The sequence below is a fragment of the Sorex fumeus genome, unplaced genomic scaffold (genome assembly GCF_029834395.1).
Source record: "Sorex fumeus unplaced genomic scaffold, SorFum_2.1 ptg000008l, whole genome shotgun sequence".
Lineage (NCBI taxonomy): Eukaryota > Metazoa > Chordata > Mammalia > Eulipotyphla > Soricidae > Sorex > Sorex fumeus.
The window spans coordinates 76682075-76710064 of NW_026606065.1; the positions used below are offsets into that span (position 1 = coordinate 76682075).

Genomic DNA, 27990 nt, shown 5'->3' on the forward strand with positions numbered 1-27990 from the left:
AAATGATACTATTAGAAGTGGAAAATCAGAATTTCTTTGGAAACAGAGGACTCCACTCCCAGGAGCCACTCAATTGAAAAAGCCAACATTTCAACAACTGTTTGCACAACCACTGAAATCACAAACAACAACGGCTGCAGCAAGTCACACCAAGCAGTGAACATGGAGAAGCCCCTGTTTAGATGGCAAGTGTGCCTCAGGATACCTCTGAGTCCGTTATTAAATACTGAATGAGTCTCCTGGGTGTGTGTTATGTTTTGATACTTCTTTCTTAAAAATACAGCATCACAAATGGCAGGGAAGTAAAGCCTATCACGGAGCAGATAGGAAGTAGCAAAACAAAGCATCCTGTGTCCACAGTATTTCAAACAATACCTGTCGTTTTTCATAAATCACCTGATTCAATGGAGGTAACAAGCTCAACAGAGATATTGGTTAGAATGAAGTACATAATGAGAGTAGACAAGTTGGGAATTTGCTTTTAGATAGACAGGAAAAAAATAAGTTTTCCCCAAAAAACAAAAAACACACGAAGGAAAAAGGCTGCCAGTGAACTGCTTCCTACTTATGGAGACAGATAGGAAGCGGCTCCAGAGCCTAGAGTGACCCGCAACCTTTTTGGGTTAAGACATCCTCATCCAGGGCTGTTTGGAAAACTCGTGCCCCCCCAAATGGAAATTATATGATTCAGAAAATGATTGTGGCAAAATGCCCACAGGCATAAATCTCTCCTAAGTAGACAAAAGCCTCCACCGGAATTTGAAAAGAGTTGTCTTTCCACATTAGCCCTAAATTGTGTCTGGGATAAACTAGGTTAAGAATGATTACAAGTTGAAAGAGTGTAGTTATAGCAACAATAACATTAAACAAAACTGCCTAAGCAAAAATACCTCTAGCCATTTTTAAATCTTTAAGAACAAACAGAAATGTGCTGAATCATTAAAGTCAAATTAGCAAAATTTAAGATTTATAATTATTAGAGTATTAATGTGACAACTATATTCTTTAAACTCATTTAATGAAATATCACTGTTAATTCCTTTTAGAAGCAAAATTGCAATAACCAGGCCAGAGAGATGGTATAAGAGTTTGGCATTTGCCTTCCATGCAACTGACTCCAGTTTGATCCTCATCACCACATATATTCCCCAGAATGCAGACAGGAGAGATCCCTGGGGATAGAGCAGGAAATAAGCCCCGAGCATAGAGCATGGCCAGTTGTGATCCTAACCCCCTCACTCAGAAAAGAAAGAAATGCATTATTCAACATCATTAGGTTCCACTTAGACACTTAATCTCCACATAGGTCCAAATTTGTACCAGTAATAAGAATTATAGTATTTTCTTTATAATTAGAATAAAAACTTCTTAGTCTTGTGCAAACATAAGTTTAAAAATGAATTTTCAATAAGGTTCTGTAAAAAAATACTACTCAAAATAGAAATATTTATATATTATATAAAATATAATGAAAAAAGTTTAGTTCTACATAAACATTATTCCAATAGTTATCTATATTGTACACATAAAAATAAGGTAGGTACTATGTTAATTGTTCTTATAACATAATGCTTTATAAGGGAAAATGAACAGAATTGTTAGGGAAATTTAACACGAGGAGGCTCTACGCTTTCCTTAAAATTTCAAAACTTTACATTTCTAATATGTTATAGAGTGAATATACAACTGTCATAAAATGCTTTTTGTAGGAAATTTTATAAAATAATCAAAATGGGAAAAAGTGAGTCAAAATTTTATTAGAGATTTTTATCATCGATTTTAGATTGATACGTACTTTCCATTTTTGTCATTATCATGAACATTTTTATTTTAAAAAATTAGATCATTCTGCCCTGCCATCACTGAATAAAATGCTATGTTTTTTTTTTCCTCCCACATTTTAAAATGTTCTTTGATGGCAGTGGTGCTCAGTATATAGTCTTTAGGCTCTTATATCCCCTGAAGATCCTTTCTTTGGATGTGGGAGGTCAAGTTTATTTTTATAACAACAGTAAATTGTTATTTGGCCTTCTCCATCAAGTTGACATCTGCGCCAACAGGGCAAGGCAATGGTGGGTAAAACTGCTACTGCCTGGATCAGTATCAAGACCATTTTATATTCTGTTGTGGTATCAAAAAACAACATCCACGATTACCCTAAAAGGCAATTACAATACTCCTCCCATAATGATGATTTGTAGGACTGGAGTTTCTTTATATTCCCCAATTGAAACTTCATTAAGAGATTGACCAGCGAAGCAAGAGAATCCAGATGTCTTCTATTAAACCCATCAAATGAAACTTGATATTTGCAAAATACCTAAAAGAGCATTTCACTTCCTCATTAATATTGCTTATTCTAAAAAAAAAGGAAACTTTCCAATGTGTTATTTATTTATACCAGCAAGTTGCTTACTATTTTTAGAGTATCAATATGCAAACATATTAAGCTTTTAATTTCTAATATAGTAAATAGTGATAAACCATAAGTGATAAACCATAAGAACAGAAGTTCATAATTTTTGAAAGCAAAAAATGAAATCCTGAGAATTTGGGAAATTCTGCTTTATATAATAGGAACTTTTATAAAAAAAATACAGCGTTGGTGTTTTAAATATTTAAACCCAGGATATACAGTAGCTCTTAAAAATAAGGGTTACCTTGCCACAAAGGCAGGGCAGGGTGGGGGGTATGGGGTGAGGGAGTGGGAGGGCTACTGGGATCACAGGTGGTGAATAATGGGCACTGGGGGAGGGATGGGTACTCGATCATTGTATAACTGAAACCCAAGCACGAAAGTTTGTAAGTCTACAACTGTACCTCATGGTGTTTTCACTAATTAAAAAAATTAAAAAATAATAAATAAATAAGGAAAAAGCTCCCCAAAGTAATAGAAAAAATTTATAAGGCAGAGGAAAACATTTATATCCAGTCAACAATATCCTAATTTGGAAGATGAAATGCAACTTACATCCATTCCCCAGAATTAGCAGAAACTAAAATGAACAACCCAAAACTTAAGTTTTTCCCTCCTTTACATCCATTCTCCTGCTTAACTTTGCTTTCTTATCAGTATTTTGTGTATGTTTTCTGGGATTCATACAGAAATGTGCTAAAAGAAGTGGAGGTACAATTTTATTTTAGTAAGACAAGCGTTTTCCCTGAGATCACAAGAAGTTTCTGATACAGTTCTTTCAGATTGATAAGTCCAGCACTTGGTTACTCTGGTCCCTCCTACTTCACAGCCTTTATAGAGGTCACTGGGGAACTACATAATCCTTACTAAGTTAGTATTGTTTAAATAAGTCCCCTTTGTAAAAAGGCTAATAATATATTTATAGATGTTAGAACTCAAGGCTCAGCTTATCAATGTTGGATCTTCTTATATCAAGATTATTAAATTAACAAATTTTCAAAATAATTTAGATTTTTACAAAAATGACCAGATGTTGAATACAAATTACATAAATTCAGAGTCTCCCATGCACTTATTTTAATTAATTAAATAGACACAGAGTTAGTATCATTAAACCGAAATGGTCTCTGAGGAGTTTATCTAAGTAACTTTAAACCACACCATACTCCCTAAAAGGTTTTCTGCAGTACTTTAGAATGTTCATTATTATAGAAGCACCTGAATGCTCTTTATAAGAAACCTGAGTGGTCAAACCAGAAAAACAAGAGAAGAGATGGAAATAACAGCAGAGCCCTGTAAAGTTCGACAGCCATGAATACAGGCAACATTCGGCTTGCACCCAGTATGAAATAAGTGTGAGGCTCCCTATTATCATTTCTCAAATCCTAAAGTTGAATTTACTCTGCGAAGTCTTTTAAAATCAAACCACACCGTCCTCATCAGATATGTCTTTGCATTTCATGCCAATCATAAACAGACCTAGGGTCCACAACAGAGATTCCAAAAAGATCTATGATTGGGGTGCATGATGACCCATGCAAGTCCTATCCCCAATTTCCTTTATTTTTTATTTTATTTTTTTATTGACTCACCCTACAAAACTGTTCATGATTGAGTTTCAGTCATATAATGCTCCAACATTCATCCCTCCACCATTGTAGTTTTCCAGCACCAGTGCCTCCAGTTTCCCTCCCAACCCTTCAAGTCACCCTCACCCCAGCCTGCCTCTATGGCAGGCACCTCTCTCTCTCTCTCTCTCTCTCTCTCTCTGTCTCTGTCTTTCTCTCTCTCTCTCTCTCTCTCTCTCTCTCTCTCTCTCTCTCTCTCTCTCTCTCTCTCTTCCTCTTCCTCCCACTCATTTTAGGCATTATGGTTTCTGATACAGATGCTAAAAGGTTATCATGTATAGTCCTTTACCTGCTTTCAACACTCAGTTCTTGATCAGAGTGAACATTTCCAACTAGTATTGTCATAATTGACCCTCCTCTATTTTAACCATTCTCCATCCCCACACCACTGACCAATTATTGACCAGTCCTCCTGGCCCATTTTCCCTGGCCTTTGATATTAGTTTCATACCTTATTTTTGATATCCCACCAATAAATGCAGTCATTCTATATCTGCCCCTTTCCTTCTGACTCATTTCACTCAGCATGACACTCTTCATGTCTATTTTTTATAGGCAAATTTCATGATGGCATTTTCCCTAACACCTGTATTATAGTATTCCATTGTGTAGATGTACCACAGTTTCTTTTTCCATGTATTTGTTCTTGGATACTTAGGTTGATTCCAGAATCTGGCTAGTGCTGCAATAAATGTAGAAGTGCAGATTGTGTTTCTGCTGTGTGTTTTTGGACTCCCAGGGTATATTCCCAGAAGTGGTACTGATGGGTAAAAAGGAGTTCAATTTCTAGTTTTTTGAGGATGTCCATATTGTTTTTAAAAAAGACTCGACCAGACAGCATTCCCACCAGCAATGAATGAAGGTCCCTTTCTCCCTGCATCCCAGCCAGAACTGGTTGTTCTTATGTTTTCAGATGTATGCCAGCCTCTGTGGTGTGAGATAATATCTCACTGTTGTTTTGATTTGCATCTCCCTGATGATTAGTGATGTACAGCATTTTAGATGTGCCTTTTGGCCATTCAAATTTCTTCTTTGAGGAAGTTTCTATTCATTTCTTCTCCTTACTTTTTGATGGGGTTGAGTGTCTCCTGTAAACTTCTACAGTGCCTTATATATCTTTGATACTAATATCTTATCAGATGGGTATTGGTTGAATAGTTTTTCCTATTCCAGGGGTATCTTGTTCACTGTTTCTTTTGAGGTACAGAAGCTTCTTAGTTGAATATAGTCCTATTTGTAAACCTTTGCGTCCACTTGCACAGTCAGTGGCCTTTTCTCTTTGAAGATGCCTTCAATGACATGGAGGGTTTTGCCTATGTTTTCTTCCATGTACCTTATGGATTCAGGTCTGATATTGAGGACTTGAATACATTTTGATCTGACTTCTTTGTGCATGGCATTAGCTAGAGGTCAGAGATCTTTTTTATTTTTTTATGTAGTTGTCCCTTTTCCCAATGTCCTTTAAGTCTTAGCTGCTGTACCAAGGGATGAAAATATTCCCACCATTGCTACTTCCTACTGACATTATGCACAGCCCAACTCTGAATGTCAACCTTTTCATCTCCCAAAATAAGAGAAAGACTCTTCAGGTGATATGCAAATTTTTCTCACTTATCAGGGATAATATGTTTGCTTCCTCTTCTATAAAGAAAGGAAAACGTGGGGAAAAAAACTAAGAAACATTTTAGAAACATTTCTATCTCAACCCTTAACTCTTAGATAAAGTCACAGGAGTGATGGGTAAAACATCTGCTAGAGTATGCTGGAAGTGAGGCTGTTAGACTGTCTACATTGATTGTAACTTCCTTAGTTGACCAAAGTAAGGACTAGTACTGCTAAAGAAGTTACTCCAAATTCAATACTTGTCCACTAGCAGCCTTTTGGGGGTTATGGGAATATCTCAAGTGGTGTAATACCTATCTAGCACCTGAGTCCCATCGTTGGTACTACAGGGCACCCAAGCCCTTCAGTGTGTAGCCCTGGTGGTATCCAGCACTGCTGGAAAGGAGCATCAAATCATCAGGTGCTCCTCACTGGCTGAGCATCACTGGGATGATCCTGGGATCCTGAGGCAACACTGGGGATAGCTAGCTCCTGTTATAAAAATCCCTCCAGAGTCATGTTTGGTTGTCACAACCCAGGTGGCAATGGATTTTTCACGGACATCTAGGAATTATGTTCAATAACCTATAATAAAAATATACAGGGCAGCCTCCATTTAAAAGTGCTATATGTAACCCCTCCCCCCCACACACCGTGTAAATGGGTCTCAGTCCAATGGCATATACACTGCATCTGGGTCTACGAATATAATGCAAATATTTTTCCACTAAGTTTTTTTTTTTTTTTTTATTTATTTATTTATTGAATCACTGTGGGAAAGGTTACAAAGCTTTCAGGTTTATGTCTCAGTCATGCAAATATCAAACACATTTCCCTTTACCAATACTTATTTTTTCCCATGAAGAACCCCAATAAAACCCCACCCCCCACCCCTCCCCGTCCCTGTGAGGCAGATGAATTCTAGTTAACACTCTATCCGCTTTGATTAGATTGTTTCAATAAAAGATTCACCACTATTATTTAGAGTTTACCCCCCCCCCCCCAAATCAGACATGCTGAAAAAGCATTGTGAAGTGATTTGCTTTCTCCAGCTGGGTTCAAGAATTAAATGTTGGTTTTGGATTTCTGCTATTTTACTTATTGACCCTGGAAGTATTTCTACTGAAAGTCAGATAGTTAAGAAATTGGTTTCTGTGTTCTGGAGTCGTGGCCGTGCTGGAGAGCCGCTCGTGGGGGGCAACTGGTGGCCTCGGTAGGGCATGAAGGGCGGAGCGAAACGCCCCCCTTCCCATGAGGTTTTAGTCGCCCCCACACTCCCGGCTCATACCTGCTGTCCACAAGGCTCCCATGTGGCCGCCATCTTTCTTTCCAGAGAGGAGAGGGCGAATGGGGCAACACCCTTTCCCCTCCGGCAGACTTGATGGGCTGGATCAATGCATAGTCCATTCACTTTTCTGCTCCAAGCTGCTGGGTTCTGCATTAAGTCCTTGTGCTTCTGGGGCCATGGCCGTGCTGGAGAGCCGCTCGTGGGGGGCAACTGGTGACCTCGGTAGGGCGTGAAGGACGGACCGGAACGCCCCCCGACCCATGAGGTTTTAGTCGCCCTCACTCCCCCGGCTCATACCTGCTGTCCACAAGGCTCCCATGTGGCCGCCATCTTTCTTTCCAGAGAGGAGAGGGCGAATGGGGCAACACCCTTTCCCCTCCGGCAGACTTGATGGCCTGGATCAATGCATAGTCCGTTCACTTTTCTGCTCCAAGCTGCTGGGTTCTGCATTAAGTCCTTGTGCTTCTGGGGCCGTGGCTGTGCTGGAGAGCCGCTCGTGGGGGGCGACTGGTGACCTCGGTAGGGCGTGAAGGACGGACCGGAACGCCCCCCTTCCCATGAGGTTTTTGTCGCCCCCACACCCCCGGCTCATACCTGCTGTCCACAAGGCTCCCATGTGGCCGCCATCTTTCTTTCCAGAGGGAGGAGGGCGGAAGGGAGCCACACCCTTTCCCCTCTGGGCAGAAATGATTGCCTGGATTAACGCATAGTCCTTTCACTTTTCTGCTCCAAGCTGCTGGGTTCTGCATTAAGCCCTTGTGCTTCTGGGGCTGTGGCCGTGCTGGAGAGCCGCTCGTGGGGGGCAACTGGTGACCTCGGTAGGGCGTGAAGGACGGACCGGAACGCCCCCCTTCCCATGAGGTTTTAGTCGCTCCCACACCCCCGGCTCATACCTGCTGTCCACAAGGCTCCCATGTGGCCGCCATCTTTCTTTCCAGAGAGGAGAGGGCGAATGGGGCAACACCCTTTCCCCTCCGGCAGACTTGATGGCCTGGGTCAATGCATAGTCCGTTCACTTTTCTGCTCCAAGCTGCTGGGTTCTGCATTAAGTCCTTGTGCTTCTGGGGCCATGGCTGTGCTGGAGAGCCGCTCGTGGGGGGTGACTGGTGACCTCGGTAGGGCGTGAAGGACGGACCGGAACGCCCCCCTTCCCATGAGGTTTTTGTCGCCCCCACACCCCCGGCTCATACCTGCTGTCCACAAGGCTCCCATGTGGCCGCCATCTTTCTTTCCAGAGGGAGGAGGGCGGAAGGGAGCAACACCCTTTCCCCTCTGGGCAGAAATGATTGCCTGGATTAACGCATAGTCCTTTCACTTTTCTGCTCCAAGCTGCTGGGTTCTGCATTAAGCCCTTGTGCTTCTGGGGCTGTGGCCGTGCTGGAGAGCCGCTCGTGGGGGGCAACTGGTGACCTCGGTAGGGCGTGAAGGACGGACCGGAACGCCCCCCTTCCCATGAGGTTTTAGTCGCCCCCACACCCCCGGCTCATACCTGCTGTCCACACGGCTCCCGTGCGGCCGCCATCCTTCTTTCCAGAGAAGAGAGGGCGAATGGGGCAACACCCTTTCCCCTCCGGCAGACTTGATGGCCTGGATTAACGCATAGTCCTTTCACTTTTCTGCTCTAAGCTGCTGGGTTCTGCATTAAGTCCTTGTGTTTCTGGGGCTGTGGCCGTGCTCCAAACTTAACTCTGACTTTCAGGGAGAAAGATTGGGTGGTTTACTTCTCATTGATCACTTTGTATATAGAGAGATGTCGCGCGGCCGCGTAAGCGGCCGCGCGGTTTTGAGAAAAAGTCCTCGTTCCCGCATACTCGAGCTGTGTTTGTAGAGGCTTCTGGTCACCGGGGTTCCATCTGGGGAAGGCGAGATGCGGCGCCTACTCCATCTGGAACTTGCGGGTGAACTTGGCTCTTTTTGGAACCTGTTTTTTCTTTTTTTTTTTTCCTCCGGGATCCCGCACGCTCCATGTGTTCTTTCTCTTATGCTTACGGCTTCAAAGATGGCGCTGGGGGGCGGGCTGTGGGCATGACTTCCGGAATCAGAGGTTACCTGGGAGGTGTAGTTCGGCAGATTTGAGAAAAAGTCCTCGTTCCCGCATACTCGAGCTGTGTTTGTAGAGGCTTCTGGTCACCGGGGTTCCATCTGGGGAAGGCGAGATGCGGCGCCTACTCCATCTGGAACTTGCGGGTGAACTTGGCTCTTTTTGGAACCTGTTTTTTCTTTTTTTTTTTCCTCCGGGATCCCGCACGCTCCATGTGTTCTTTCTCTTATGCTTACGGCTTCCTCCACTAAGTTTTAGTCTACTCAGTGACAAGTATTTTGATACCATTTTGTTTATCCATACATCAATCTACTTGTTTTAAGACCTTGAACAAAGACCTGAAATTCTGCTCCTCATCTAAGAGTCATAAAATACTTTCCCACAATTTTTAGGAACATCACAATATGTCTATAAATGTCTTAGCGAATGGGTGACTTTAAGTAGCTTCTACTCAGCAAGAGCAGCAAAGATGGCAAGAAACACTAATTCTGCCGTGCCTGGCGCTGTGCTTGGAAAATACAACTGGATAAAGACTTAGAAGATAGCACTAGGGAGCACATAGCACCACTCAGTGAATTGAAAATGCAATAAGAAGATAAAAGTCCATGGGGGATGGAGCAATAGCACAGCAGGTAGGGTGTTTGCCTTGCCCATGGCCGACTTGGGTTCAATTCCCAGCATCCCATATGGTCCTCTGAGCACCGCCAAGGGTAATTCCTGAGTGCAGAGCCAGGAGTAACCACTGTGCATCACCGAGTGTGACCCAAAAAGCAAAATAAATAAATAAATAAAAATAAAAAAATTAAAAAAGAAGATAAAAGTCCAGAGTTCTGAAATCTGGAAGATTTTCCCCAAACAAGAGGTAGAAATGTACCCCTGATTTACCTCAGCCAGATTTATCGTTCAGTTCTCCTTCAGCATGCCACGGACTGAGCTAATCCTTATGGGCTCCTTGCCACCTCTTTTTCCACTGTAAACCCAGGTTCTTTGGTTTAAGACCCCACATATTTCATAGTAGGGATCTACTCTTTCACAACAAAGAGAAAATAGTAAGCACATAGAGTGACTTCCCATGGAAGTGACACTGTCACTTGGAATAACAATGTCCCATGAAAGTGACAAGGTCACTGTGTTTGAAATTCAGGGTCATAGTTTGAGGAGCGGAGGACAATATAGTTTCCCCACATCATCTCTCTACTGCTCCCTTGCAGGCATTTTTGGCGTGAATCAACTCGAAACTCTTAATCTAGCAGAAATAGGCATCATTCAAGGAAAAGAATTTCCCCCAGTTAAAAAATCTCTTCAGAATTTGTTTCTCTTATTGTATCAAGTGACTTACTTTATATCTCTTATAAGGACAGGGGATAACCTGATACAGCTCTGCTCCTTGCTCCTCAAAGGAAAGTTATCATCTACACATAACATTGTAATCTGTAACTATTCGAATGACTACAGTATCACATTGTCTAGAATAATGACCTTCAGCATAAATAAGTAGGGTGGCATATGCCTTAGGAGAATATTCTTTAAGCAGCTCTGCAGTTCAGAAATGAAGTTGTCCCCTGCACTGTTGTTCTACACAGTCAGGGACAGGAGAAAATGTCTTTTGGAAGTTCCATTCGGATGCTGTCTTTTTTTTTTTTTGGTTGAGTTGGATTCAACATGAATGATTATTTTTTAAGTTGGTGTGCAAACATTGTAGAAAAATAAATCATAGTTTAATTGCCATAATGCTGTATCATTTCTTTACACTAGAAATGACTGGTGAATCTGGAATCTGGACATATCTAGTGATATGTCCCAAATAAGCCAATTAGTACCTAGATTAACCTCTGTAATCACTCCCTCGTCAATTGATTTCCATAATTTTTTTCGTAAAATTTGTTTGCACTCATGTTTATTAATGAAGCAGGTAACTAGCTCTGCATTTCAGGAATTTCATCCCCTCATGTAGGAAAGTTTACAGTATTTGCTTTGAAAAAAATTGTATTGTAGGTGCAGTTTGTGGCACCATGGATGAATCTGAAGAGTGTCACATGGAGTAAAAATAGTCATAGGGAGAACAGACTCAGAATGACCCCTGTCATATAAGGGATAGAAAGAAACCTCATAGGGTAGTAGCAAATTCCCCAGGGCAACAGAAGCTAAAAGCAGGAGAACTGGTCTTCAGTAGGAAGTTTGCCAGTGAGGCAGGGGTGAGGGGGATAAGTTAGGAAAGGAAGCAACATTAGGACAGTGAGGAAGGGGGGAAGTGCCTGTTCCAGAGGCTGGAGGGTGGGAGGAAAATTATCTTTTAACTTGGTAATTCATAGTGATTCCAAAAAATTTAAGAAATATTGCACTATTGAATTTATATGCATATGATACTAAAACCAAAACAAACACCAAAAACAAGTAAAACTCTCTTTTGCTGTAAGGTGTCAAACCATATGAGGATATAAAATAATTTTTGGACGATTAGAAAGCAGAATATTTCAGTTTAAAGGTCAAAGAAACCATCATAGTTTCTCAACTTCGTGATTTTTTCTTCAAGAAAAATATCCATTCCAAGCCACAACAGAGGAGACCTAGAAGGATCGGTATGAGAATGTTTCTTCTTCAACATGTGTCATTACCTTCCCAAACACCCTTTCCATTCTCTGGTGCCTCATTGAGTTCTATGTTCTAGAAGGAATAATCTGAAAATCTTTCAAAGGCACTAAACCATCTCTTTTGTTGTGGTGAGGTCTGCCGGGCATTTACCTGAGTCTCTCGACTGAGGCTCCATGTGCCCTCAGTTTCAGATGCATCTGATATTTCTAGACACTGAGAGGTGCTTCTTTCACATCTGCCTACATGAAGGACAAGGGGCCTCTTAGGAAGACTCGAAAAAAAAAAGGAAGCCATTGTCTTCTGGGATGAAGGACAATGATATAAGAACAATGATGCTAAGACCATCAAAAGGTCTACTCTGAAGATAAAGACTACTTTGTCAGGCATAGAAGAACCCTAAGTAGAGAAATTACAATGAGTATGATGCAAAACAAAACAAAGCATCATTTGAGGGGAAATCTCAGTGGGACACCAGATATGCAAGAATATTAGTACACACTGTGCAGAAACATAGGCTGAGTTTACTGAAGACACACATTGAGGTGATCAAGTTGTAAGGCTCAGTCATCTTCAGTTGGGGATAGGAATGAGTAGAAGTCACAAAAACTCCCAGTTACCAGAGACCAAAGGAACGACACATGGAGTCAGAGCACCTGGAAGTATTTCATGAGGCAGAAAGGAAATTAAGTTGCTGGTGATTAGCCATAATCAAGAAGACTGGCTCCCAGAATACAGGAGAGACTCTCGCTGGAGACTCCAGAGCTATCTGGAGGAATCGGAAGGAGTTAGCCAGAGCCAAAGAAATGCTGTTTTAAAACCGTTATTGTGATTTGTTTTTATTCCCAGGATGATGTGGCTTGGGAAATACAGGAAATGTGCAGAAGTAATAATGATGACGACGATAATAGCGGCTTTATTTTTCTATGTAGTTCTATGCTATGTTTCTGTGAAATAGGACAACCATATAAAAATATTTCACTGGAAATTAATAAGCTTTCAAGTTGTGTTATAAAAATACCCAGTGATGTGAGACACAATATCCAAAAGTATTGAACCAGGTAGAGGAAACAGCTGAAAATCAATGCTTCCTCTATCATCTCATGGTGATGAGCCACAGATATAAAATTTCCTGGTTTATTACTAACTGGAACCAAGAAGTCGTAGAACTACTATCTCATTTTTCTGGAATCTCAGGCTACTTGGGGAACCCCTAAAATTTCCTCAGTCTCCTACCCGAAAGGGCAGGGTTCATATGACCATGATTACCAGCCAGAGGACAGTTCTCACGAATACAGAGAAGCAGACTACAAGCTTTGGAAGCTTGGCCGGGTCCTCAGGCAACAGCCCTGTCTTTGCATGAAGCTGCACATTCTGAGTTTTGTCCCAGCCTTGCCTCACCAGGCCTATACCAGCCTCCCAGCTCCAGCAGTGCTACCCCTCAACTGTCCCAGGGCTACCTTGACTGTTCTCCTGTTTGCCCCTTCTGCCATTTTCACATGACTCTGGCTATTGCTATTCTCTTAGAAAATGCCTAACACATTCATAATGTTGTGCCTATTTATCATCTTCTTCGTAGGCATCAATAAAAAATAGTCCCTCCACCTTTACTTTACTTCCTTATTTTTTCCCCTAACAAAACTGTAAAGTAGATAAGTAACTACATTTCTAAAAGCAAAGAAAAGGTCCAGAAGAAGCCAGAATAATCCTTGACAGAACACAGGCTTTAACTGTAGACTTAAGATATATCTACATTTATGCATTTGTTTTTAAGATATAATTTTATTATAGCTTATACAAATGTCATATTACCGAACAGTACGATATTAAATGATATAAACCTTTAATTTACAAATGGATATAAACACCCATAAACTATACCAGAGATTTCGGGGTAAATGCTGAAAGATGCATATTTGCATATTTCTGGTAGATGAAGAAAATTCTCACTTTTTTCCTAATATACCAAGAATTATTATTGAGAACTGAAGTTGAATTTTTAATATTTTCAACCACTTGGACTAAGGCTTAGAAACATGTTTTATAAATAAAACTTTGTATCACCAAATACCCTTCTCTAAAGTTTTCTGCCCCAAAACTATGATGCATCCAATTTAATGTAGTTTTAAAGAGGGTTACTGGGGGGTTTTTTTTGTTTATTTTTGTGGGTCTTGGGAATCCAACTTCACACATGCAAGGCTTATACTTGTAATTACAGTCAAACTACATTTCTAACTCCAGTTTCAAAGCAGTAATGCTTTCATATATACCAAGCAATGGTGGTCCATAAGAACACAGGCTCAACCTATAGAGAAGTTTTTGAAAGAAGCGAAACTTTTTATGTTTAGCACAAGAATACAGGTAGGAAAGAGCTGAAATGGGGAGGAGGAGTCCTGGGAGTTTGGGAATTGAAAGGAGATAGTACTGAATCAGGTCCTTCAAGAGTTTGATGGGATTGATGACTGTTCTCAAAATCTGCCTCCCAGTGTGGAGAGGATCCATGCCTGACTTATGCTTTTAATAGTTTATTCAGAAATTCATAGGGAAGGAAGAACAGAAGTAGTGTGATACCTGTAGACGTTTCAATGTCCTAATGTTATCAAGTTATCACGAAAGAGGTGGTGCCTCTGACTTAAGAAACAAGAACAAGTGGATTGGAGGTATTTCTGAAGGTAAAATAAATAGGGCAAATGAATGACTCAGGTGAAGAAGAAAGGGGGAATTGGGTTAAGGGTTGCATACTGATTCTGGAACAAGTATCATACTGGTGGGAAATATTTGTAGTCAGGTTATATATTATGTAGTCAGTAATAAAGTCTCATGTTTATGGGGCATTTGTCACAGATACATTTTATATTTTTTGTTGTCGTCATTTCCATTATTAAATAAATTGGACAGTTTCAAGCTTATTTATACCACTCGTATTTCTACAAACTGTACTCTTATTTTTTCCTCTGCAATTTTTGTGCTAAAAATTACTTTACATAAAACAAAGGAGTTTCTGTCACACTACACTGGTTTGTTTTCTCTCTCTCTCTCGCTCTCTCTCTCACACACACACAATACACACAACAGTTTGATTTGAAATTCTCAAGTGCTTCATGCAAGGCTGAACTATTAAGCACTAGAACTGTCGTCCTGTTGTTCATCAATTTGCTCGAGCGGGCACCAGTAACGTCACAACAAATTGTGAGACTTGTTGTTACTGTTTTTGGCATATTGGGTAGCTTAGCAGGCTTTGCCGTGTGGGCGAGATACTCTTGATAGCTTGCCGGGCTTTCCAAGAAGGGCAGAGGAATCTAACTCGGGTCGGCTATGTCACTGCATGAAAGGTAAATGCCTAACCTGCTGTGCTGTCACTCCAGCCCTAAACTACTAAATAAATAAATAAATAAAAACTAAAGCACACAAAAAATCGATCTACTTAATTTATTTCCAAGAATATAAAAATGAAATAGATAATTTTAACAGCAAATTTATTGCAATATAAAAGTTTAGCACCACTACTTTCAAAATTTCCTTTCTATTATAAAAACATGATGTTCATCATTGAAATGATAACCCTCCAATCATTTCCTTGACCTGCATCTCATTTGGGTTTTTAAGTTTTAATCTTTCTCTGCAAAATTATATTTAAAAAAAATCTTAATGGAATTATGATTGCTAAGTGGCAAGTTACATTTTATATTATAACGACAAAGGTGTGTCAAAAGTATTCAGAGAAATGATTACCAAACATTAGAAAGGCTTAATTTACTAGTGGGGAAAACCTTCAGCAATTATAATTTGCAGAACACCAAAAACAATGAGGCATTTCCCTCAACTATGAAAGTGCAGTAGCATGGAAGCCAGTGGCTGCTGAGATTTAAAGTACAGGCTGCACAGAGTATTAGAGGAAAGAGGTGTATGTATTGTCCATGAGAACTTAGAAAATAGAAAAAGGTGAAGAAAGAAGAATGTGAGTGTTTTCTTTGTTTGCTGCATAGATGTTTCGGGGGGTGAAAGGTTAAGATAAAACTTGAGATATTTTGAATGATAACACTAATCAAATGTATCACTGTATCACTGTCATCCCATTTTTTGTCAATTTACTGGAGCAGGCACCAGTATCGGTTCTATTCCTCCCAGCCCTGAGATTTTAGCAGCCTCTTCTTACTCGTCTTTTCCCAATGATTGGAGGCTCTTTTAGGGTCAGGGGAATGAGACCTGTTGTCGTTCCTGGTTTTGGCATATCGAGTATGCCACGAGGAGCTTGCCGGGCTCTACCCATGTGGGCAGGATACTCTCAGTAGCTTGCCAGGCTCTCCGAGAGGCATGTATTTATGTATTTCTCTCTATGATTTGTTGTCTACTATATGAAACCCATCAAATATGGTGTGGTAATTAGGGAAAATGGGTAGGAGGTGTCTTATGACTCCATTCAGCCTGGTGCGGAGTCTGGTGGCATTGTTATAGGGGCCTCGTTTTATAAATAAATAAATACATACATAAATTAAAATTCAAATGTAGTACAATATAAATCTCGGACGAGAAAGAGAGCAACACACCACAGAGATGTCTCCAGACTGCGCGCCGTACTGTCTCATTGGGGTACCCCAGAGGAAGTGGGTGAGTTCCTCCCCCTGCCCCAAAGAGCCCCGTCAGCTTAAAACCCAGTAACTGCCATGCTCACAGCCAATCTCCACAGGTTCAGGATGAGCCTCTGAATCCATAAGAATGAATCTGCTGTAAAACTCAGGTAAGCAGGTTTTGTGACTGAAATCTCCAGGTTTTCAAGGAGTCAGAAATGGGCTGTCCAGCCCCATCTCCCTGCTGTCTCCAGAGCCTGGTGGTCATGCCCACAAACTGCCTCTGGAGTCATATAAGCTCATTAACGACCATGATCCAGACACTCACAAATAAATCTCCTAAGAGAAAGAGAGCAACACATCACAGAGAGACCTCTGAATTCCAAAGTATGTGCTTTTGGGGGCAGGTTTGGATTCTAAATAATGGTGGTGGGATGGTGTAATGGTTTTGGAATTTGTGTTGGAATAGTGATGGTAATACATCATTGTGAACAACTTAGAAAAATAAATTAAAATAACCATCATGGTATGGGGGGGGCGGAGCGATAGTATAGCAGGTAGGGTGTTTGCCTTTCATGCAGCTGACCTGGGTTCAATTCCTCCGCCCCTCTTGGAGAGCCTGGCAAGCTACTGAGAGTATCCTGCCCGCACGGCAGAGCCTGGCAAGCTCTCCATGGCATATTCTATATGGCCAAAATAATAACAACAAATCTCACAATGGAGACTTTACTGGTGCCCTCTCGAGCAAATCGGTGAATAATGGGAGGACAGTGCTAACAGGGCTGATCATGCTATGGGAGTGCAGAGAGATACTACAGAGGAAAGGGTTCTTGCCATATATGTGGCTGATTACAATTCCAATTTTTTGCCCCACGCATGGTCTGCCAAGTTCCATAAGGAGTGATCCCAGAGTATAGAGCCAGGAATAAGCCCTGGGTAGTAGAAAGTATGTCAAAAAAAACCCAAACAAAGAAACATCACCTTATAAACTATTAGCAAGTGGCTCACAACCAGCATTTGCTGAAATAGAAGTTATCAGAGGTTATGATGTGCAAAAGAGATAATGTTGCAAAAAGTAGCTTATGTATTTTATGGGAATATTGTGTAATTGTCTATGTATTCATCATATAAAATGGTTTTATCTTCGTATATATGGTTTGCAGTGAAAGGTGAGTCAAAGAGCAACAGCAGTGCTGGTTCCCAGCTTTTATGGAGCTAGTCAAAGACCACCATATTTAAACCCTAGTGTTCATGATTTTCTTGTCTTTTACACTTTCAAAACAAAACTCAGACTTTGTTTTATTCCTATTTCCAATTATTAAAACAACAAAAAAAACTTCGCCTGAAATTTTTGCATTAGTTAACTTTTATTTGTATCCTGCTAAGATACATGTTCATTCTGTCAAAAAGCTTTCATAGTTGGTCATCCCTAGGTCTCAAGCTTTACTAGGTCACCAACTTTTAAGATTTACAGCAATCTCTCTCTTTTATTTATCTCTCTAGTAGATGGTTTTAACAACAAGCATATAAGGAAACTATTTAAAAATACATTCTGGGACCAGAGAGAGCGTTGGAAGACAATGGTTAAGGCACTCGCCTTGCTTGTGTCCAACCAGGGTTCATTCCTTATGACTTCCAAAGACCACCAGAAGTGATCCCTGAGTGTAGAGCCAGGAGTAAGCCCTGAGCACAGCTGGGTGTGGACTAAAAATAAGATTAATCAACCCATAAAAATACATTCCTATCTAAGTTACTGTTCAATTAAAAAAAGATATAATTAGATTCATTCCCTTGTATAAATCTGGAAAGTTATTCATCCAGTTATTCATCCACTCTGAGTCTTAGATTCTTCGGCTGTAAATTATTTAATAAGATACTCCCTAACTCCAGCCCCTAACTAGATTATTGCAACCAGATGATTCATATAGAGTGCCTGATAAAAGTCAACACATTCAATAAATTATTATGTTGCATTATAACAAAATGAAAATCCCAGTACAGAGTTTATTTTCCTTATGCATATGCAGGCACCCTGTTTCCTAACCTCCTCTGATGAGAAGCACCTTCAACTCCTTTCATCCCTTATTTGCAACACCCTGTTTGACATACAGCTGATGCTTTAGAAAAGTTAGCAGAAGTGAATGAAGGAAAGGTGCTCTTGCGTTTTCTTGATAAGAAAGTGTATTTATTGTGAAGATAATTACTGAAACCAATCTTTGTTTCCATACTACCTCCATGGTTTTTGTTTTGTTATTTTGTTGTGAACTGTCTGTGAACGTAATCTCAAAAGCAAACACACATCTCCCAAAAGTTCCAACCACAAAGAGAACAAGGGTCAAGATTGTTCTGGTAAGTGTCATCCTACCAGACAGGAATTAACGGGTCTCTGCTCTGACAAGTCAATAGTGGAGAGCACTTACTGGTGAAGACAAGCACAGCACTTAGGCAGAGGAGAGGACGATATTTCTGCTTATCTTTAAAAGGAAAGAACAAGTTGATAAGAGAGAGGAGTTGTTTGGCTCTGAAAAAAGTCTACAGAACATACACTGGTGACAGGACTGGTGTTGGAATATTATATAACTGAAACCAAATCATGAACAATCTTGTAACTGTGTGTCTCACTGTGAGTCAATAAAAAAAAATTAAAAACAAAAAAGAAGTCTACAGAATTAACCCTGTTTAACAGAGGTCTGCCAGTTCTTTCTGTTTAAAATTTCCTTTCCCCTGCTCCCAGGTGTGAACAGACATCTCACACCTTTGAGCTTTCAACTGTTGTACTGTTCTCCAAAATTTTCACCCATAGAGGTGACATAAGCATCTCAAGAAGCTGAACATGTGAGCCCACTCCTGTGGCTACAGAGCAGGGTCTGAGGGAGGAGGAGAGCAGGAGGTTGTAGCACTATAGCACTACCCTCCCGCTGTTCATCGATTTGCTCAAGGAGGCACCAGTAATGTTTCCATTGCGAGACTTGTTGTTACTGTTTTTGGCATATAAAATACGCCACAGGGAGCTTGTCAGGCTCTGCCATGCAGGCGGGATACTCTTGGTAGTTTGCCAGGCTCTTCAGGAGGGACGGAGGAATGGAACCCAGGTCGGCTGCATGCAAGGCAAATGCCCTACCTGCTGTGCTATCACTCCAGCCAGCAGGAGGCTGGACAACAATTTTTTTCCATCTCAAAGGAATTCCAGATATCATTTAACAAAATGTCCATGCCTCTGAGCAAAACAAACCACTCATATCTCTATCTTTTTAGACAGTTATTTCCAAGGATATCTATGTGTGAGAAGGACAAAGTTTTCCCATCTAACCATTTTAAAATCAGCTATGGAAACACAAGTTTTCCATGGCCATCCTTTCAGGCCCACCCTGTAGTGGCATCTGCTCTCTATTCATCCACGAAATCATCTCAGGAAAACCAGCCCTCTGTCAAATTCCAGTATTCTCCCTCACACATATTAACTAAAACACCCTGGAGAGTAGGAAAGAAAAATCCGGGTGGGAGGGCTGAGTGCAGGGCCAGGATGAAGCCCTGAGCACAGCTGGGTGTGGTCTAAAAATAAATTAATCAACAAATACAAATACATTCCTATCTAAGTTACTGTCCAATTAAAAAAAAGATACAATTGAACAGATTCATTCCCTTGTATAAATTTGAAAAGTTATTCATCCATTCTGATGTCTCCTCCGGATGGTCTCTGGCCCCCATCACAGGAATGGCTGGCTGGGAACGCTCTGCGCCCTGGGCCTGCTTCCATGCCTGCTTTCCTGTCAGGAGGTGTGTTTGCCATCTGACATAAAGCCAGTCCAAAGGTTGCAGAGGGAGAAGTGCCAGTAAACTTTCAGGGACTTGCTGACTCATGAAAATCAGCATCCCTGGGGAAGGATGTGTGCATGCAACTTTGGAGTTGAGGAGAAGCTGGCAGCTTCATGTGTGAGAAACATGATTCTCCTTCCCACTGAGCATTAGCATCAACCATCTACTCCTCTCTTTGAGCCCATAAAACTAGTCAGTGGCCTGAGTCTTATCCGGGACACCCCAGATGAAGGCGGGTGAGCCCACCATTTATCCCAGCAGAGTCCTGGCAGCAGAAAACCTCCAGAACCTCCAGAACCCAATCATTGCCATGCTTATGGCCAATCTCCACAGCTCAGAAGAAGCCTCATCCATGAGTAAATCTGCTGAAAAACTTAGGTATGTGGGTTTTGTGACTGAAGTCTCCAGGCATTCAAGGAGTCAGTAACAGGCTACTTTCCCCCATCTCCCTGTGCATGGTGGGCAACAGTTCACATCACTCTACTAACAAAAGAAAACCTCTTGAGGGATCTGACCCCAAATCAATATTCTCTCTCCTCTAGCCCATCACCTTCAAAACATCTCTGCCATCCAGGCCCCTGAAGATGCTGAGCGCATCTTCCCCAAGGCTGTTTATGTCCAAATAAGCCTACCGCCACACACTTGCCATTCTTCAATTCCACAATGACTTGGGAAGTTAAAAAAAAAAAGAATCAGAAAATAGAAGAGTAAAAAATCAAAACATTTATATAAATGATTCTTTCTAACAACATTCCTGAGATGGATTTGCCAAGTTTCATCTTCAGACTAGAATTCCCAGGGAGTGGCTTCTGTGAAATATCTCAGAGGTAAACACCACACACTGCATGAAACTGCTTTCCTTTCCTTGAGCTGTCAGTATCCCATCTTGGACCACTAGGAGATTATTGTTTCAACAAAGCATGCAAGCTCATTGTTAAGCTGGCTCAGCCAACTACTGAGTCACAGGAGAGACGGGCCTGGCCCATGGTCTGGTCTCAGACAACATTACAGTAAACTTCTCCAAGCACCCCACCCCATCCCAAGTCCTCAGACCAACTGGGCCTCTCTTGGCAAAGTCTGAATTCTGTTATCATGAGGAAAGGTTTCCCTAAAACATTCAATTTTTATTTTGTCAAGTGAATGTTCTTAAGTCTCTATCAGCTTCAGTTTCCTTTAGTGAAAACAAGGCAGAACAAAAGCAGGGAAATGAAATGGTTTCAAACAGCCAGGGAGCACAGAGAAGAACACATTAACTTAATTTGTACTGCCAGATAAATGGCAAGATATGCCTATAAGGGATGCATGAATTTGGAGAAAAAAAATCTTTAATGGTGTGTGAAGATAAAAGTTACCTTTGATTGGAAAAGGTAACTGATAAAGACATCAAAGAGAAAGATCTGAAAGAGCATTTGCTAAATAATTACCAGACCAGACAGATCATGGTGCAATTGTGGTTTGTTTTCGTTTGTGAATTCAAAGGAAATGCTTTCCATTTCAAAATAATGGTGATGCAGCCACTCAGGAAACGTGACTGTCTTAAATGGCTAATTTGAGATCTCAGGAGATGTTCAGATAGTACAGAGCTGTGTTCTTAAACACACCTTCCTATCCTCCAACTTTTCCCCAAATACACAGTGAGACTGAATAAGACGTGACCGCCACAGAGGCACTTCTGTAAAGGAGGACTCTTGGTCGCTGAGACAGCACTGGGGACCTCAGAAGAAAGAGAGGACAGAGACCTCGCAGGGGCTTCTGTCACACAAGGTCGGAATGGGATGCAGGCTCCATTTCCCTACTTCCAGGGCCACACATGTCCAGAAACAAGTTTTTCCTGCCACGAGGGTGGCTAGAGAGTATACATCAACAAAGCAAACATTTTGTGCCAATTAGTGATTTTTCTACATCTAAAAGTTAGCTTTTTTCTTCCTTTGAGTGTAAATAACATATAATTCTGTCCTGAAATGATAGAGCTTAAATTTATAAACATCAGAAACATATTAGAGTGAGGAAGTAAGCTTCCTTTTGAGAGGAACCAAACCTTAAAAAATCACCACCTTCCTTTTTAAGTCAAAATTGGCAAAATTTTGTAAAAAGAAAAGACTGATCATGTGAATGGCATTAGGTGGTCCATTTGTAGTGGGTGGAGAGAGGTGCATATCCACAGTAGTTATAACTTGGACTCAAAGCCTGATAAATCAATGGTGAACCAGTACAATGTTAAAGATGCAAAGTAGGACTGAAGAGAGAGAAATAGCTCAAAGGATGAATACATGCTTTGCCAGTGGGAGTCTGGGTTCACTCTTAAGCACTACATGATCCCCTGAGCAATAGCCAGAGTAATTTCCAAGCATGAGTTGGAATAACTCTGTACACCATTGGGCACTGCACTGTAACACTGTCCTCTCATTGTTCATCGATTTGCTCGAGCGGGCCCAGTAACGTCTCCATTGTGAGACTTGTTGTTACGGTGTTTGACACAACATGTCATGGGTCGCTTGCAAGGCTTTGCTGTGCGGGCTATATACTCTCGGCAGCTTGCCAGGCTCTCCAAGAGGGGTGGAGCAATCAAACTCGGGTTGGCCGGGTCGGCCACGTGCAAGGCAAACACCCTACCCACTATGCTATGGCTGCAGAGCACACCACTGGGCAAGGCACCAAAATCAGGAAAAAAGAATATGAGAAGAGAGAGAAGAGGAGAGGAAGAGGAGGGGTGGGGGAGAGAAGAGGAGGAGACAAGAAAAGGAAAAAAATAGCTGATTTAAAAATACATTCTCTCATTAGTATTTTAGCTTCTGATTTGGGAGACAATTTCTGGCCTTCTCATAGACACTTATTCTACCCTCCGTGATGAATTATCCATACTTTCTGAAAGAGTTAATGTGTCTGTTTAAATATGACAAATTCCAGAGTCAGAGCAATAATAAAGTGCGTAGGGCATTTGCCTTGCATGCAGCAGACATCTATGTGAGCTCTTTCAGGAATAATTCCTAAGTACAGAGCCTGGAGCAACCCCTGAGCACCACTGGGTGTGGACTCCAGACCAAAAATAAACAAATATAACAAATTCCAAAAAGGATTTTTTTGTTTTAGTTTTCTGAACTGGAGTGGTAGCACAGTGGGTAGGGTGTTTGCCTTTTATGTGGCCGACCCAGGATCAATTCCTCCATCCCTCTCAGAGAGCCAGGCAAGCTACTGAGAGTATCCTGCCCACAAGGCAGAGCCTGGCAATCTCCCTCTGGCATATTCAATATATCACAATGGAGATGTTACTGGTGCCTGCTTGAGCAAATCAATGAACAACGGGACTACAGTGTTACAGTGCTAGTTTTCTGGGACCATACCCAGCAGTGCTTAGGGTTTACTCCTGGCTCTGTGCTCAACCAAAAGACTTTTTATTCTTGCTACCTAGTACAATCCTTAGTACATAGTAAGAATTTGTGAAATGAATCTATTGTAAATAATCCATTCTTTTCTTTCAACATTTATCAATTATAATAAAATTAGTGTGACCATATATAATAGGGGACCACATATTATATATGGTCACACTAATGTTATTCTGAAATAATAAACATCCTCTAGTTCAACTTCCATCTTAAATGTCTATACTGTACATGGTAATTTGAAAATTCAGTGCTGAGACATGGATTTTTTACATACTGACAGTTTAAATCTAACAAAAATATTAGTTACTAAAATATTTTTAAATAATTAAGAGTGAATGAGTCTACTCAAACCCAAGTCTAATGAAGTAACTTTCTAATCCCAATCCCAATTATGTATTCAGTTCATATTCTGACTTAAGTTTTGTATTTTATTATGATCAAATATATTTTGTGTAAAAAATAACCTATGAAATAGCAAAGTGTATCTTTCAAGATTGCTTAAATTCACCATTATTTAATATATACCAGCTACATAATAGATTCTAAAGGTTATTCCTTTGAATCTTGATCTGTACATATTCTCTAAATTGAATTCCCTCAAGTCTACTCATAGTTCAGTGAAAAGAAGGATATTCTAAATAGCCTGATTTTAGCACCTCAGGTTTCAGTACCATTGACTTCCGGTTGAACTAAAGGCCTTAAAACAGTGCTCATACCCTGGTTTTACTGATCCAATAAATACTAATACCAAGATAGTAGAATCAAAGAGAAGGTAAAGAAACTATGGAAGCAGGTATGAAATCACATGATGTGCAAGATCTCATACAACATAGCAACCTCCTCCCAGAGCCGGTCTCATACTGGAGGATCAATGGGTTTTGCAGGAATTTCCAAGCATTGCAGGCAGGCAAAACAAAACACCTATGTTCAGTATTCTCTGGAGGATGTTCAGGGACATTTGAAGAGCAGTTTTGCCCACACATATTTCTCAACTTGTACCAACTATGGATAAGACACATCTATTATCTTTGTGAATTGAGATAAAGTTCACTGTTCAGAGTCCTTAAAAAAAGCCAGAAAATACTTAGCATTAAATTATCACTGGTCAGTCTGTTCCTAAGAAAATGGACTCTTCCAGAAGCTGTTTCAAACAATGCTATTCTTTATTAAGTACAACAATAATCCTCCTCCTCCTCCTCCTCCTCCTCCTCCTCCTCCTCCTCCTCCTCCTCCTCCTCCTCCTCCTCCTCCTCCTACCAAAGACCTGACATGTTATCTTCAAAATACTCATACATAACAAAGGAATTGCAGTTGTATTGTGCTCAAGAGTTCATGGTCTTAAGAAAAAACTTTCGCATTACAAAGTTGGTCTTTTAACTGTTCCAAAAATTAACATAAACAAGCAGAGTTAGAAAATAAATCATAAGTGTAATTGAGTTTTATCTCAACAACTTCTTCCCAATATTCTAATAGTGCGAAAGATTATTTTTTTAAATAGAAGCTTTAGATAACCTTAAAAAAACATGCAACCCTAAATTTAATTTCACGTGACTTTTTCAAATAAAATCAAAATTGCAGATGCCATCTCCTCAGGAAGAGCTTTCTCAAATCCTCCTCCATATACCATATACACCTAACAGAGAGCAGAGCTGAAATTTGTGTGTGACATGGCCCCAAAACAGAGCAATTAAATTAAGTTAGGGAGATTACTTAGCTTCTAGAAAGTACATGGCATATCTTCTCTAGAAAGCTACTAAACTTTTTAAGGACTAAAATGTATTTTTGATGCTCCAAACATTTGTATTTTAAAAATTACATTACAATGCAATCCAGTTTGACAGTTGCGGGTTTAATGAAGTACAACAGTTGATGATGGCACTTGATAATAGGGTGGCTAAAAAGCAAAGAAACATTTGGTATTTTAACACCATTTAAATTGCATCCAATATCAGGTTGCCAATTGTCATCAGAATGCCAAAATGTGTACAAAGCTATTTTGGGATCCAGAGGACCTCTTCACAGCTTTTCTGCACCTACCAGGGCCACACTTGGTTGGGGTCGGAGAGGACAGGCTTAACCCAAGTGCCTACAGGTACCCACCTGTACATGGCGAGGTGGTTTTGAGTAAGTGTGCACACAGTAAGCTTAGGGGGTTAAATTCTCTTCACAGATACCTAAGCCATACCTTCCCTCCCATGCTTCTTCAATGCTGAAAGCCTCTTTGCTTTATAAAGAGCTGGTTTTCATTCTAGCCTTTATATACTCATTTCCTGCTGGCCTGACCTCCTGCCCACACTGTTTCCAGCTCCTGTGAGGAAGAAGCAGAGACCCACCTTTAAGGCCTTCAGCCCTGAGAGATTTCTGATCACTTGCCAGCTCTCTTACAGGCTTCTGGCAGAGGAAAGCTAAAGCCTTAAAAGGGGAATATGGAAGCACTCATTGACCACCTCCAATGCACCCTGGGAGACCGCTCTGAGACCCAGCCCACATGCTGACTCATTGCTGAAGTTCCTAGAAGTCACACACAAAAAGAACTCACCTGTGCTGTGCCCTGGGCTATAAATATCACATCATACCATACTGAGTCACCTGGAGGTTTTTAAGCCAAAAAAATAATACCTTTGGAAAAAAAAAACACTATATTCCCAGAATCCACCTCCTGCCCCTTGTCTTCCAGTTCACTTTTTTCCCTTTTACTATTTCTTATTAGCATAGGATTCTGGGATCTGAACAGACTGGAAGGTTAAATAATTAAATTTTCTGGCTGCTCATACTTTCTTGTTTGCTCCATCTCTAGATTCCAACTTGCCCCTCTCATCTGTGAAAATGATTTTCCTCTAGGCATTCACCCTCAAATTGGTACTATCCACTGATTGGGCAGCTTAACTCAGGATGAGTTCTGGGCATAACTTGATCACTTGGTCTCTTGACATCCCATTACTCATCGATTTGCTCGAGCGGGTGCCAGTAATGTCTCCATTTGTCCCTATCACATGCTAGTGTATCCCAATGGCGTTTGCTCACTCCAGAAACATGGAGAGCCTCAAACCAATCCTTCAGGGTCTTGACAAAGAAGTCTGACCATCTTGTAGGTGGGCGACCACGATCTTTTGACATCCTGTGGAATCCAGTTCGTAACAGCTCTAGTCCAGCAGTCATCTCCAAATTACATTATGTGTCCAGCCAATCTGATATTTGATGTCTTGGCAAATGAGACAACGTCCCTGATTCCTGATCGTCAATGGAGGTCGGAACTCTGGATTCTTTCTCTCATTTGAGTGTAGTGTGATACTCCAAGCATAGCTCTTTCGATTCTCATCCTGTTTTCATAAAGCCTAGGTCTCTGAGGAGTACGTTAATGCAGAAAGAACAGTGGAATCAAAGAGATGTGCCAGGAGCCAGAGGTTCTTCATCCTCTTAGCTATCTCTTCGAAGCTCTTGAAGGCGTTCCAAGTTGCTCTCTTCCTCCTGCACAACTCAGGTGCCAGGTCATTTGTCATGTTGACTTCTCAACCTAGGTTCATATAACTGTTGCATTCAGAGATATTCATTCTGTTGAGAGTGAATGGAACGTCAGGAATGAGTCCCTTTCTCATAAACATTGTCTTCGTGAGATTCAGCTGTAGTCCGACCTTTTCACACTAACGATTGAAGTTGATCAGCATTTGTGCCATTTGGCTAATGTTTGATGTTATGATGTCATCAGCAAAGTGGAGGTGGTGTAGTTGCCGACCGTCCGTCTTCACTCCTATTCCTTCCCATTCCAATGGTCGCATGATGTTCTCAAGAGTGGCACTGAAGAGTTTCGGTGAAATGGTATCACCCTGCTGAACCCCTCTCTTGACATGGATGGTCACTTCCTTTTAGAATGGTGAGATCCTGGTAGTGAATCCATAATACAGTTCATGGAGGATCCTGATCCTGATGTATTGAATTTGAACGTCCTGTTTGGCTAGGGCTTCGATGACCACTTCAGTCTCAACAGAATCAAAGGCTTTCTTTAAATCAATGTACATTAGGTATAACTAGTAGGACCAAAACAAGATTGACTTAAGAGGCTAGCATCTGTCAGACTTTAAGATTCGGCACTAAAATCACTCAAAAGGATTAGAAACCACTTTCCTTTCTCTCACTTCACAGATGAAAGTAAGACAAAATATTCATTTGTCTGTTAAACAGATGAAAAAAATGAATTATTGTTCATCCAAATAGAAAAATTATGTGAAGAGCACTGTTCTTATTTGACACGGAAAACAGGTGCTGGAGAGATAGTACTGTGGGTAGTGTGCTTGTCTTGTGTATGGATGGCATGGGTTCGATTCCCAGTATAAGGTTTGCTCCAGACCAAACAAATTGTGACTGTGCAGGACCAAATGGTGAATGGCTGATGAGATAGTGACATCCCTGGAATCAGAGATCACCCTGTGCCAAGATGGAAGATGGGACTTATGGCCCATCTGGCAACAGAGAGTTACTAGGCTGCATTCCATGCTTCCTCACATCCATTCTCTACAGATAACAGAAGGCCAGACCAAGCACACTGGTCCCAATGGTCTCTTCCCCTTTTCTACCTAAAACAACTTGAAATTCCACTTAGTGGGACTGGAACAATGGGTAGGGTATTTGCTTTGCACGCGGCCAACCCAGACTCGATTC

General features: G+C 41.0%; 1 protein-coding gene across 2 annotated transcripts in view; it reads right to left on the bottom strand.

The window, feature by feature from the left end:
- ENOX1 (ecto-NOX disulfide-thiol exchanger 1) overlaps window positions 1-27990 on the bottom strand; it is a 470609-nt gene that overhangs the window by 376934 nt on the left and 65685 nt on the right. The gene's annotated exons all lie outside the window — the stretch shown is intronic.